Raw genomic sequence first — 12250 nt, 5'->3', positions numbered from 1 at the left:
TGCATCTTAGTCTTAAGGGGGTGAGGGCAGGGGCATAGGGTACCTGGGTGAGGCAGAGATCTCAAACTTGTGCCCTGTTGCCCCTGGCAGCCTGCAGATGGGTTTGTTAGCTTCAGACAATGTTGTTCTTTTAAACCAAACCAATATTTAAAAATCAGGATATTTCAGATAAAGATTCAGATCTCTGGGTTCGCTTTTTAAAAATGAGAATCCTGACATAATACTCCTGCATAACCACGGTTTGCTAGTGCCCAGCGGTGGCTGCTTGCCCTGAAGTGGGATACAACTTTCCATTAGCTGTGGCATACTTGCGCCCCCCCCCCCCCCCCCCCCCCCGCCCCGTCCCCTTTCCCTCCCGCCTGATCTCTTCAGGCCTTTGAATTTGGGAGCCTGGGGTTGAGGGGTCAGAATGCCAAACCCACTCCTAACTCTTATCCCTGAATACTCTTAGCATATTCCAGCAGAAAGAGCACCGGGCCGGGGGTCAGAGGTCTTGGGCAGCTGTTCCCTCTGTGGTCATTTCCCTCTTCCTCATTGCAGAGTGAACACCGGCTATGGCAGGGGTGGGCAAACTTTTTGACTCGAGGGCCACAATGGGTTCTTAAACTGGACCGGAGGGCCAGAACAAAAGCATGGATGGAGTGTTTGTGTGAACTAATATAAATTCAAAGTAAACATCATTACATAAAAGGGTACGGTCTTTTTTTTTTTTTTGGTTTTATTCATTTCAAACGGGCCGAATCCGGCCCGCGGGCCGTAGTTTGCCCACGGCTGGGCTGTGGTCTGCATAGCCCCCGCATTTCTGTGTAATGCTGACAGGCAGCAGAGGGAAAGCTGTTCACAAACTGTTGACCAGGAATAAAGGACAGGCAGGTGGCTGTGATGAATGAATAATTGGGATTTGTGAAGGTGGGTGCTGCAGAAACGGGGTGTCTGCCTGCACCCCTACATCCCCTGGGCCAAGGCCTCCAGCTTGCCTTCAAATTGGGTACCGGGAAGTGGATGTCGACAAGTGTAGGCACAGCTTCTGATCACATGACCCAAATGTTGCATCAGACCCACTGAGAAACCACCGGCCAGGTGGGCGGGTGGGTGCAGGAGGCTCCCAGAGGCCTTCGCCCACAGAATCCTTGGTCCCCAGACTCGTGCACATGGGCCAGCCCCGAGGGCCCGTCCTGGCACGGGAGAGTGGCTGGGTGTCCGCCTGGCCATGTCCGTTCCAGCTCTGTCCCCTTTCGCCCTCACACCATTCCGGTTGGACTCCCTCTCTCGGGAACTTCTGCTTTGTCATTTAAAAGAGTTTGGGAACTTCAGATGTAGCTGGGTGTCAGAGCAGTTTATTTGGTCTGTAGGCGTTTTTGTTTTTAAAATTCATGGCATGTTCCTTGCAACATGTTTTATTATATTTTCACCACCTGTTCTACCTTGGGGGTGGTTTTAAAATCTGGGACTATCTATCTATCTGTCCTTTTTTACGTTTCCTTATTTGCCATTTGTATGTGTCTTACAAACACACACACACATACACAATGTGAATTTAAATATGGGGAAGGAATATATTATCCCTCTTCCTTTGTGGCTCGATTAGCTTTAAGCTCCAGTTGTAATGTGGAAGGTGCACGTTTTACCAGGCTAATTATGGAGTTTTAAATGATACATTTGTAAAACAAATAAATACTTGGAAAACCCTTTGCCAGTGTGAAGTGCTATTTCTCCGAACATTGAGAGCAAAAAATATATCACAATGTTTAATCCTCTAAGGAAAAAAGCCTTTGAAAGCTTTACAAGTTCTTCCCACTGAAGTGGGAATGGGAAGTAATGTGCCTGTTTTTACAGATGGGAGTTAAATGTCTGTAAGAGTTGCTGGAGGACCAGTGGCGAAGGTTGGGGGTTGGGGGAGTGTCCATCCTCAAACTTACAACATCCATGTAATTATTTGCAGTATTTCTCGATGCCAATAGGACAAGGGACCATGATATATTTGTAGCACTATATGCCATTTCCTTTCTCTAAAAATACAAGTACCATACGTTCAGTTTTAATGATGGTCTCATTTGAGCCCCTGGATCCCACTGTGCCTGAAGCCTGGACTTTTTAAGTTATGTGAGCCAAGAAATTATCTTTGGGCTTGTTCTATTTGAAACTAAAGAAAAAAAAAATCGAAAAACCAAAAAAACAATCTATGCAAATCAGTTAAACTTTGAACATATTATGACATTAAAATGTGAGATGTTTATTATCCCCCTCCCTTTTTTAATACTAGATGAAAAACAACAACCATATATCTATGTGGAATAGCCTATTGCTTATAAAACCAGGTCAACAGGTATCTAAGACTCAAATGAAATCAAGCTTCTTTTAGGAGAAATAAAAAAAAAAAAGTGGTGTACTGTATTTTCCATAATATCATTGGAAAACATTTATTAGGGTCCCTGACATGGTGCCCTTTTGCTGAGATTTTTCCAGAAGGATTTTGTTTGTGGCATTGAGATAGTGACTCTCTCTTTGTTGCCATGGAAACAAAAGCTCCCATGGGCAGTCAGGAGCCCTCCATATCCTCTGTGGGCCCGCTTTCCTGTTGCACTGGGATGTGATCTGTAGACCCACATGACTGGTCAGACAGGGAACAAATAGCGCAAAGTGCACAAATTCCATAATTTATGCAAGTGGGATTTGCAGAGTAATGTCCTGGAACTAATACGAGGCTAGGATCTTGTCATGGATAAGAACATGGACTTTGGTGTCATAGAAACCTAACTTGAGCAAGTTATTTGACTTCTTTAAGCATCAATTTCTTTACCTATAAATGGAATACTATGATTGGTAGTATATGCTCAATAATTGGCAGCTATTCCTATTATTTCCTGAAAGTCTGACCAAATAAATCTGGGATCCACTGCATGCTAAAATCTTATCTTGAGATTCATAATATTTATTAGCATATTAAAGACTTAGAGGAGTCCACCAATAAAGCAGACTGATTGCCTTTATTTATCCAAGTGTTTTCAAACCGAACTAAGGCATAAAATACTTCTCTGCTATTTTCCTGCAGAACCGGGATCCCATGGAACACACTTCGAGAAACCCCAGGGGTGAGTAACCTATAATAATTGGGGGGGGGGATTCATTAGACGACCACTAGGGGGTGTGCCAGCCAAGTTTTCTGATTCTCAGTCAGAAAAGAGGGTTTGCTTTGGGCTTCCAAAGAAGAGAGCTTTTGAAGGCTCTGCTGGGGAGGAAGGAGAGACCAAAATGGCAATGGTTTATGGAAACAATGGGAGAGAAGCGGTCATACCATGTGGAAAGATGGCAGAAGTTTCCTGCCCTTCCTTTCTGGTAAGACGTGCAAATGGCTGGCCTTTGGAAAATGGATCAGTAGAGACCCCAGAGCAGACAAAATGGGAGGCGTGACTTGGAGGCCCAGGGGTGAGGACAGTGAAGGTCGCCCCCAGCAGAGCACCCGAGGCCTCCAGGAGGGGGCATGTCAAAAGACTAACATTTTCCAGAATATTGGATTCTATGTCTAACAGGAAGATTTTTTATATGTAGATATACTCACATATGTAATCCATAGATTATATATATATAATCTTAAAATAGGTTATATATATGTAATCTTAAGATTAGACATAGCATATATATTTAATACATGTATGTTTTCTGTTAACTATACGTTTTCCTTAACCCTGTGCAAAGTATGAGCTTATGTGTAAGTGAATTAGAGTGGTGGCTTTGAGGGTGGACACTGATGATAAAAATGTTCATAGTGGAAAATCTGGGAAGCTCTGAAAAGCCATCAGACACCCCTCCCCATAGCAGTTGGAGGTATGTGGGGGGATGTCTACGTAATTGGGTACCTGAGGGAGCACATGTTGGTTAGGATTCTTCCGGTTACAAATGACAGAAATCCAGTCCCCACGGCTTGGGTGACAAAGGGGGCTTTATTAGGAGGATCGTGGACTCTCCAGGCCTCAGGAGCAATGAGACCCGCAGGGGCTCACCTGCTGTCAGGACACCCTCCTCCTCTTGTTTCTTCCTCGGTGCGTCGGCCCCTCCAGCTCTGCTCTCTGGGGGTCTGCTGCCGGGGTCTCTGGCCCACAGGGCAGGACACGTGGGCCCACATCTGCAGCTCCTGGGCACCCTGTCCTGTTGTTTCTGCTGCTGGGGGGACCGAGCCCCTCAGTTCCAGATCCAGAATCACTGGGGAAGGAGAGGCTTGTCCTGGCTGGGTCAGCTGTCCACCTGGACCAGTCAACCGTGGCCAGGAGCCAGCCATCCTGTGCTCATTGATTCTTCTGTGCAAGAGTGTGTGTGTGTGTGTGTGTGTGTGTGTGTGTGTGCGCGCGCGCATGTGTATGTGTGTAAAGTCCCCAGAAAACCTGGAAGTGGGAGGAGAGAAGGAGATACTGGCAGACAAAACATTATCTCATACCGTGTATATTTTCTATATTTACATCGCTGAGATGAAACCGTATGTAAATAAATCCTGTTTTGAATCAAACATTCTGTCACCCACATTTCCTTAGTCCTCAAAATCTTGGTAAATAGCATGTTAAATTATTGTATGGTATTCAATTATTTGGATTTACTTAGCCAATTTCCAGTTGTCGCATATTTAGATTATTTCCATTAAGATTTTTTTTTAGGGGCTATTATTAGTAGTGCTACAGTAGAAGGAAATCTCCTGACTTTATGCAAGGATTAGCTACCTCATTGTGAGTAAAAATAAATAGGATTTGGCCCCACTGTCCCCCTCCGCATTTCACGGGTGATGCAAACTGCTCTGGATCTCACCTCCTACTGGTCTTCACATTTCCTTTCTCCTCTTCCCCCAAGTCAAAAGTGGTGGAGGGAGTTGAGGGTTGCGCAGTGTGGAGGTGAGAGGGCAGGAACACGGCTTCGCTGGTCCCTGGGGCCTCAGGTCTGCCTTGTCCCTGCCTGCTATCCTCTGGAAGCAGGTCCAGGTAAAGTGACTCATTTGTGAATAAACCCTTGCACTTGTCACCCAAGAGGTCCATGGTGCCCAAGTCAGGCATCTCAGGAATGAGGCTGCACTCCGATGGGGCTGGGCTGGTCGGTGCAGGAGAATCAGGAAGGCGGGCACGCGGGGCACCTGAGCGAAGGTTGGCTCCTCGGTCTCTGTGGAATTCACAACCACCCTGGTCTGGGGAGCAAACAAGAGTCACCCAACCGTTAACCTGCCACATTCTCCCCTGGGAAGGGCAATCTCAGAATGGTTGTGGTTTTTAACATCCCATGGTTTTTCCCAAGTTGGAGTTAAACATTTGCTCAGGTTGAACTGTGGCATTAGAGGCCCTTTGTGGAATACTGAGATGTCCTGGTCCTTTGGATGCTTTCTCGTGGGGAGCAGAGGATGCCTGACAGTGGTACCCTTAGCTGGAGAGTTCAGACTATTTGAAGGAGCACCATTGAGATGCCACTAGGGAGGGAGGGAAGCTAAAAGTGATGTCCTACTGTGTTGGGCACTTCTGAGGTTGTCAGTGGGGTTAGCCTGGCCAGCCCTCTCGTGCCGATCTGCCTGGCTGTTTAGAGCTGCTCTATTATTTCAGGTGACCGCTGTTTGGGGGGAAGGTTCAGAATGTCCTCTGCCATTGTTTTTCTGCATTTTTAACACTTTCTATTTGTGGAATACTATGATTTTTTTATTAGATATTCTAGTTCCTTCTGTCCTGGGGTGGCTCCAACTGATGTTTTATCACTCCTATTTGTTTTGAATAATAATAAGCACATAATACTACTAAATGCCGTGACTCCAGGAGATGGAACATTTTTCAAGCTAGGGCTGTATTTAATTTTGTTTTGGAAACTGCTGAAATCATTCAGTGCAAGAGGGCCAAGAGACACTACATTTATGTTTGGGGGAGCAGAGCCCCCCCAATCAGAGATGTAGTACTGGTGCTTCATTTGGGAGAAAGGGAGTCTGATACCTGAACACGAGGCTAACCTCCATAGTGAGGCCAGACCTGTAAGTCTGAGAACAAAACTGGAACGTAAAGGAAAATCCCATTGATTTGGACTTTCTACTACAAGTTAGAATTTAATGACATTGCTCTATACCAGCAGTTCTCAACCTGTGGGTTGTGACCCCTTTGGCGGTCGAATGACCTTTTCACAGGGGTCGCCTAAGACCATCCTGCATATCAGATATTTACATTACGATTCCTAACAGTAGCAACATTACAGTTATGAAATAGCAACGAAAATAATTTTATGGTTGGGTCACAACATGAGAGACTGTATTTAAAGGGCCAGAAGGTTGAGAACCACTGCTCTATACTTTTATACGACGTAGGAAAGAAGTGTTGGTAAGCAAAGAACAAATAGGGTACTAGGAACCATGTTTACCTGCTAGACCAGTGGTTCTCAACCTTCCTAATGCCGCGACCCTTTAATACAGTTCCTCATGTTGTGGTGACCCCCAATTTCATTGTTACAAATTGAACATAATTTTTTTTTATTTTTGCTAAAAGTATTACAAAGGGTATTACATAAGTGCCCTTTTTATCCCCCCCACCCTTGACAAACCCCTGCCCTCCCTTACCCCCCAGTGTCTTATGTCCATTAGTTATGCTTATATAGATGCATACAAGTCCTTCGGTTGATCTCTTACTCCCCTCCCTCCTGTCCCCCAACCCTCCCTGGCCTTCCCACTGTAGTTTGACAATCAGTTTGAGGCAGCTCTGCCTCTGTATCTATTGAAATTGAACATAATTAAAGCGTAGTGATTACTCACAAAAACAATGTGTAATTATATATGTGTTTTCCGATGGTCTTAGGCGACCCCTGTGAAAGGGTCGTTCGACCCCCAAAGGGTGGTGACCCACAGGTTGAGAACCACTGTGCTAGACAATAACTACATTCGCTGCTCCTGTGAGGGAGGGAGGCTCCGCCAGGCTTTCTGTCTGTGAACCCAGGGGTTGCTACCTGAGGTTAACTGAGGTGTGCTGTTTCTGACCAATAAAACGTCATTTCCTGCAAGACAACCCCACTATGACTCTCTCCTAAGTCAGTAGGGAACTCTAGCCAGTAAAACAATCACAGGGTTCTCTGTGTTAGTTGGCTTTGTTCAAGGCATTACAGCAAGTCGCTTAAACGTTTTAGTCTCGGTTTCCTCATTGATAAAGTGGGGATAATAATGGGCCCTCCTCATGGGACTGTTGGGAGGATTAGTTGAGATAATTAATGTAAATTGGTTGAACAGTGACTGGCATAAAGTGATCGATCAATGCCATTTATTTACTTACTTAGGTGACTGTAGACACATAGCGTTGTCTGCTGCCTTGTGTGCGTGTTCTGCCTGGACCAGTATAACCATGAGCTGTGTTCTCTGAGCAGGCGGCCATGAGAGTGGGGCAAGTTCAGAGGCATGTTGAAAAAGGAAAGGAGAAACTGACTTTTATGGACCCCCAACCATGTAGCATGTACTGTCCCACCATTATTTTACAAATCAGAAGTTAATTCTGAATACTACATGAATGAATGCTCATAAAGTACAGAGTGTTTTGTCTCCTTTAGAGACCAAGGGAAGCGCCTCTTGCCAAGCAGGGGCAGCATGTGCATAAGAGAGCCAGGCTCCATCCAACCCACTCACCTCCCACGTGCACGCACAGACCACCTGCCGTGTGCACTCTGGAGAAAGCGTGTCCTTGTGAATGACTATGTTAGCGTCTGAGGGAACCCAGTGATCCCCTGCCAGGCTCCTCCAGACAAGGTGGTCCATCAGGAAAAGGCCCAGGGGAGACAGACCCATCCCGGGTCCTAGGGGAGAAGTGTGGCCAGGTTCTCAGCAAAGGTTGGGGGGGCGGGGGTTCCATTCAATGGCCCTATTGTCATCTAACTCAGGAAAGTCCCCTGACCTTTTGAGTCCTACCTTCATTCTCTGTAATATGGGGACGGTAACATCCTCCTTGCAGGATTGTTAAAGGGTCAGAAATAATACCTCAAAGTACACTCCATGCACATAGTAGGTATCAGCTGTTATGGAATGAGTTGTGTCCCTCAGTTGCATTTGCTGGTCCTAACCCCTAGCTCCTCAGAATGGGATCTTCTTTGCAAATAGGGTGGTTACAGATGTAATTAGTGAAGAAGAGGCCATATGGGCCCCTAGTCCAATATGAATGACGTCCGTATAAAAAGGTTCCCCTGCATTTGTCAAACAGAGACAAATACCAGCCTGGGGAGAATGCCATGTGAGGATGCAGAGAAATCAGGGCTTGGCTTCTACACACCAGGGAACTCCAGAGTCCAAGGGAAGCAAACCACCAGATGCCAGGAGAGAGGCCCGAGCAGCTTCTGCCCCGCAGTGCTCAGGAGCCACCGCTGACGCCCGGCTCCCTGACTTCTCGCCTCTGGGACTGGGGGACAGTACATTTCTGTTGTTTAAGCCGCCCAGCCTCTGGGACGTTACAGCAGCCCGAGAAAACGAATGCGCCCACCCACAGAGCTCCCAGCATCTTCTGTGGTGATCACCATGGCTCCTCTCTACCCGCCTTCTGTGCTTCCTCCAAGGCCTCCGCAGGCAACCTGAGCCACCGTTTGGAGGGACGCACAAGGGACACGCAGTGGGGCGGGATGATGGGTGCTGAGACCAGAGAAGTGACGACTCTCCTTTCGTGTCTGAATGTCTTCGCCGCTCGTGTCTGAATGTCTTCGCCGCTCGCTCGCAGCCTAGCCTGGGCAGCGTCTACCCCCCCTCCCCGTCCTCCCGTGTCCCTGTGCTCATCTCCTGCGCCGCCTCTGCCGCGTGCCCGCTTCATGCCCATCTGTGCGGTGGGGTCTTAGATAAGACTGTTTTTCTGGGTCCCAGCAAGGCTCCTGGGTCCGCCCAGTAGGGTGGCTGGCTTGGCGGAGGGCTCACAGAGGATTGTCATGACAACACCCTGCGCTTGGAAAGTGCAGTCTCTAAAGTGCTCTCTTAGCTCTTGGCTCTCGGGAGCTTCCCACAGGGCAGGGAGGTACCTGGACCAAACTGGGCTTCTGGGAACGTGGGAAGGGGCTTGGCAAGCGCGAATCACTAGAGAGTGAGGGGCGGGAAGCAAGATGGTGGTGTTCTGATCCCTTTAAAATTCGGTGAGCCCAGGGAATCAGAACCGGGTCTGGTCAGGCGTGGGAGTGGTCCTGGCGCACAGGGTCTCTTTCTCTTTCCTCCTTTGCTCCCTGTCTTCTATGCATTGCTTTCCTCTCCTCCTATCTGGGTGATTCTGGGGCCAACCTTCTGTTGCACCCCCCGAGTCCTCCCATGAATCTGGTCTGGTTCCCAGCGTGTGATTTCGGGGGTGCTGCGTGCCCTGAACCAGAACAGGGGGGTGTCGGGAGGGGAGGGAAAAAAACGGTATGATCTGCTAAAAACGCACCTTAAGAGCAAACCTATGCACATGACGGAAGGTATCAGCTGGGTCCTGCCTACAGTTATGTCAAACAAAGTGTGCTGCGAAATGCCAACTCCCCCTTTGTGCTGTGACACCGCGAGCTGCCAAAAGATATTAAAAAGCTTGCATGAACTAGGTGATGGCAGCTGTAACTATCTAAGTTATTGCCTGGCAGCTGCAGCGCTGCCTCACTGCTGCTGGCCGCCTTTACGGCTGCTTCTCCATTTGTTTGCCCTTTCTCTAGCAACCAGAGCGCAGAGCCCGCGGTGGGCGCGAGGCCGCCCCGGCCCCCTCGAGGCTGCAGGACAGGAGGCTTGCAGCTCCTGGCCGTGCAGGCACCCTGGTGCAATTCCTAGGAGAAGTTGTGTTTCTCTTGGCCCGGCCCCAAGCCTGGTGTTGTATCGGTCAGCTCGCCTCCAAGGAACCTTGGACCAGCGGATGGCACAGAGAGAGGCGAGCACGCACGCCCAGGCGCACACACCAAATGCAGCTTTTTGTGTTTGTGTGCGTGGCTTTTTTCCCCTTCCCTGTTGGCTCCGGGTGAGCTAGAACAATATCGCCAGCTCCAAGCCCTGCCAGTCCTACATCTGCTCCCTAAAACCTCCAGCAAATAAGAATACGGTGGGGTTGTTTAACCAACACTTACAATACACACACTTTGCAGCTTCTCTCCCCCTGGGTTGCCCAGGCTCAGAGATCTGGATGCTGGTGGCAAAGGGTTGAGAGATAAGGAGCTAATGATCCCTGTGGGCACCTGTCTCCGAAGCCTCCTTCTCTGGCATGTTGAGCGGTGGCATAAAATACATTTCATTGTCATGGGCTTCGGGGAAGGTGTCTGTACCGAGCCGGTTTTTTTGTATTCTTCTGTTGAGTTTGGTCTTTTCAGCTGTCTGTTAAATAATTCATACGGCTCATGAAAGTAATATTTCTGGGATGTAGGGGGTTCCATTTTTCCAATTCCCTTTCATTCTATCTTTTTTTTTTTTTTTAAGTGGTTGTGGGGAGAACTTGGCAGGCGAGGCCTGAGTGGTATAATAAAACCTTCTGTCTTTTCTTCTCACCTTTCCAGCTCAGGCTGGGAGGGCAGGAGGGGTTGCTGACCTTCAGTAGGCCAAGTCAAGGTCAAGGTTGAGCTTTGAGGTTGGTTTTCATGTCCAAGTTCAGCCGTCAAGGGGAACCAAAGGCATCGACCTTTTTCATTGCTGTTAGAGTCATTTTTCTGCTGGGAGGCTCTTTCTTTTCAACATCCTCCCTAATGCTTGCCCAGTGCCTGGTGTGGGGCTTTGGCCCTGGTAGAGAGTCAGCGAGTGTCCAGCAAAGTGGACTGAACTGAGGCCATTTGGGAGGAAGGCAGGACTCAACATTTTTCAACTCTGTTATGGTCCAATCAGTCAAATAACTGGACTGGCCATTTGTTTATCTTCACCTGTCAGGTTGGTATGGAGGCGTTGTCACTGCAAAAGCAAAGCCTCTTCATCCTAGCCCCGCAGAGCCCCACACCTGGGCTGTGTGCCCCACACCGTGCCGGCCCCATTTCCCGCACTGGGCTGTGGTGGTCTATTCATCTGTAACCCCAAGTGCACTGAGAGTCTCCAGAGAGCGAGGACCAAGTCTACTTGGTTCGCGTGGATGGTCGGCATCAAACATAATGTTGGAAGCATAGCAGGTGTTCGCTAAGTGTTTGTTGAATGAATATGTGAAAAGATATTTTTTGTAGACAAAACAGGTTATTTTGGTGTCACGTACAACCTTCCTCAAAGTCTGAGATGCAGGGAGGTGCATCTCACTGGAGTCCCCCTTTATCCTGGGTCTCCTCAGGGGGGCTGATGGGAGTTCCATGGCTGGGTGCTGTGGCCTGCAGGAGGCCCTGCTCTGGAATGTGGACTCTAAGACAAGCTCTGAGTATGTGACCTGGGCAAGGACTTCATATCCTTATCGGTAAATTCTATCTGCACTTCAGAGAATCATTGGGCAGTTGTGGACTGAAGGCTTGTTTTCTCCCCACATCCCTTTGTTGAAGCCCTAACTCTCAGTGTGGCTGTGTTTGGAGATGGAGCCTCCAGGCAGGTCATTAAGGTAAATGAGGGCCTAAGGGTGGGGCCCTGATCTGATAGGATTAGTGTTCTTATAAGAAGAGACAACAGAGAGCTCCCTCTCCCTCTTCCTCCCCTTGCTCAGAGGAAAGGCTGTGGGAGGACACTGTGAGCAAGTGGCCACCTGCAAGCCAGGAGGAGGACTCTTACCAGAAACGCAGTCGGCTGAAACCTCGGTGTTGGACTTCCAGACCCCAGAACTGTGAGAACATAATTATGTTGTTCAAGTCACCCAGTCTATGGGATTTCGTTATGGCAGCCTGAGCAGAGGTTAAATGATATAAGATTAGCAACCTTAGCACAGAGTATGGCACCCAGTGAGGAACCTAGTCAAGGTTAGACATTTTTCTCTAGTGTTTGTGGTCTAGGCGTCAGGGCACATGGCTGGGAGGGGGAGAAGAGGAAAGAGCCGAGGAACCTCCATGTCTGGGAAAGGCTGGGGTGTTTTCAGATGAATCTTGCAGGGCTTGTGGAGGAGGTGGGATTTTAGTGGGTCTGGGTGATGGTTAAGGAGTCTTTGGAGGGTGGAGGCGAAGTGAAGCCTCTTTGACCTGAGGTACCGACAGAGGAAGGCATGGGGAAGGGAGGGGACTGCCACTTAGTGAAGGCTTTCTGTGTGCTAGACCTGGGCTCTGCACGTCACATGTCACCTTGCTCAGCTCTCCACTGCCCTGTCTCCCCTGCAGGTACCCTTCCCCCTAATCCCTGTCTACAGACTAGGAAGTAAGGGCAGTAAGAAGAGCTGGCATTTACTGCCACTGGGAGGTG

The sequence above is a fragment of the Myotis yumanensis genome, unplaced genomic scaffold, assembly GCF_028538775.1.
Source record: "Myotis yumanensis isolate MYYU_CA2020_CCGP unplaced genomic scaffold, mMyoYum1.0.hap1 SCAF_17, whole genome shotgun sequence".
Taxonomy (NCBI): Eukaryota; Metazoa; Chordata; class Mammalia; order Chiroptera; family Vespertilionidae; genus Myotis; species Myotis yumanensis.
The sequence above is the reverse complement of the archived record's forward strand: the minus strand, read 5'-3'. Positions refer to the sequence as shown.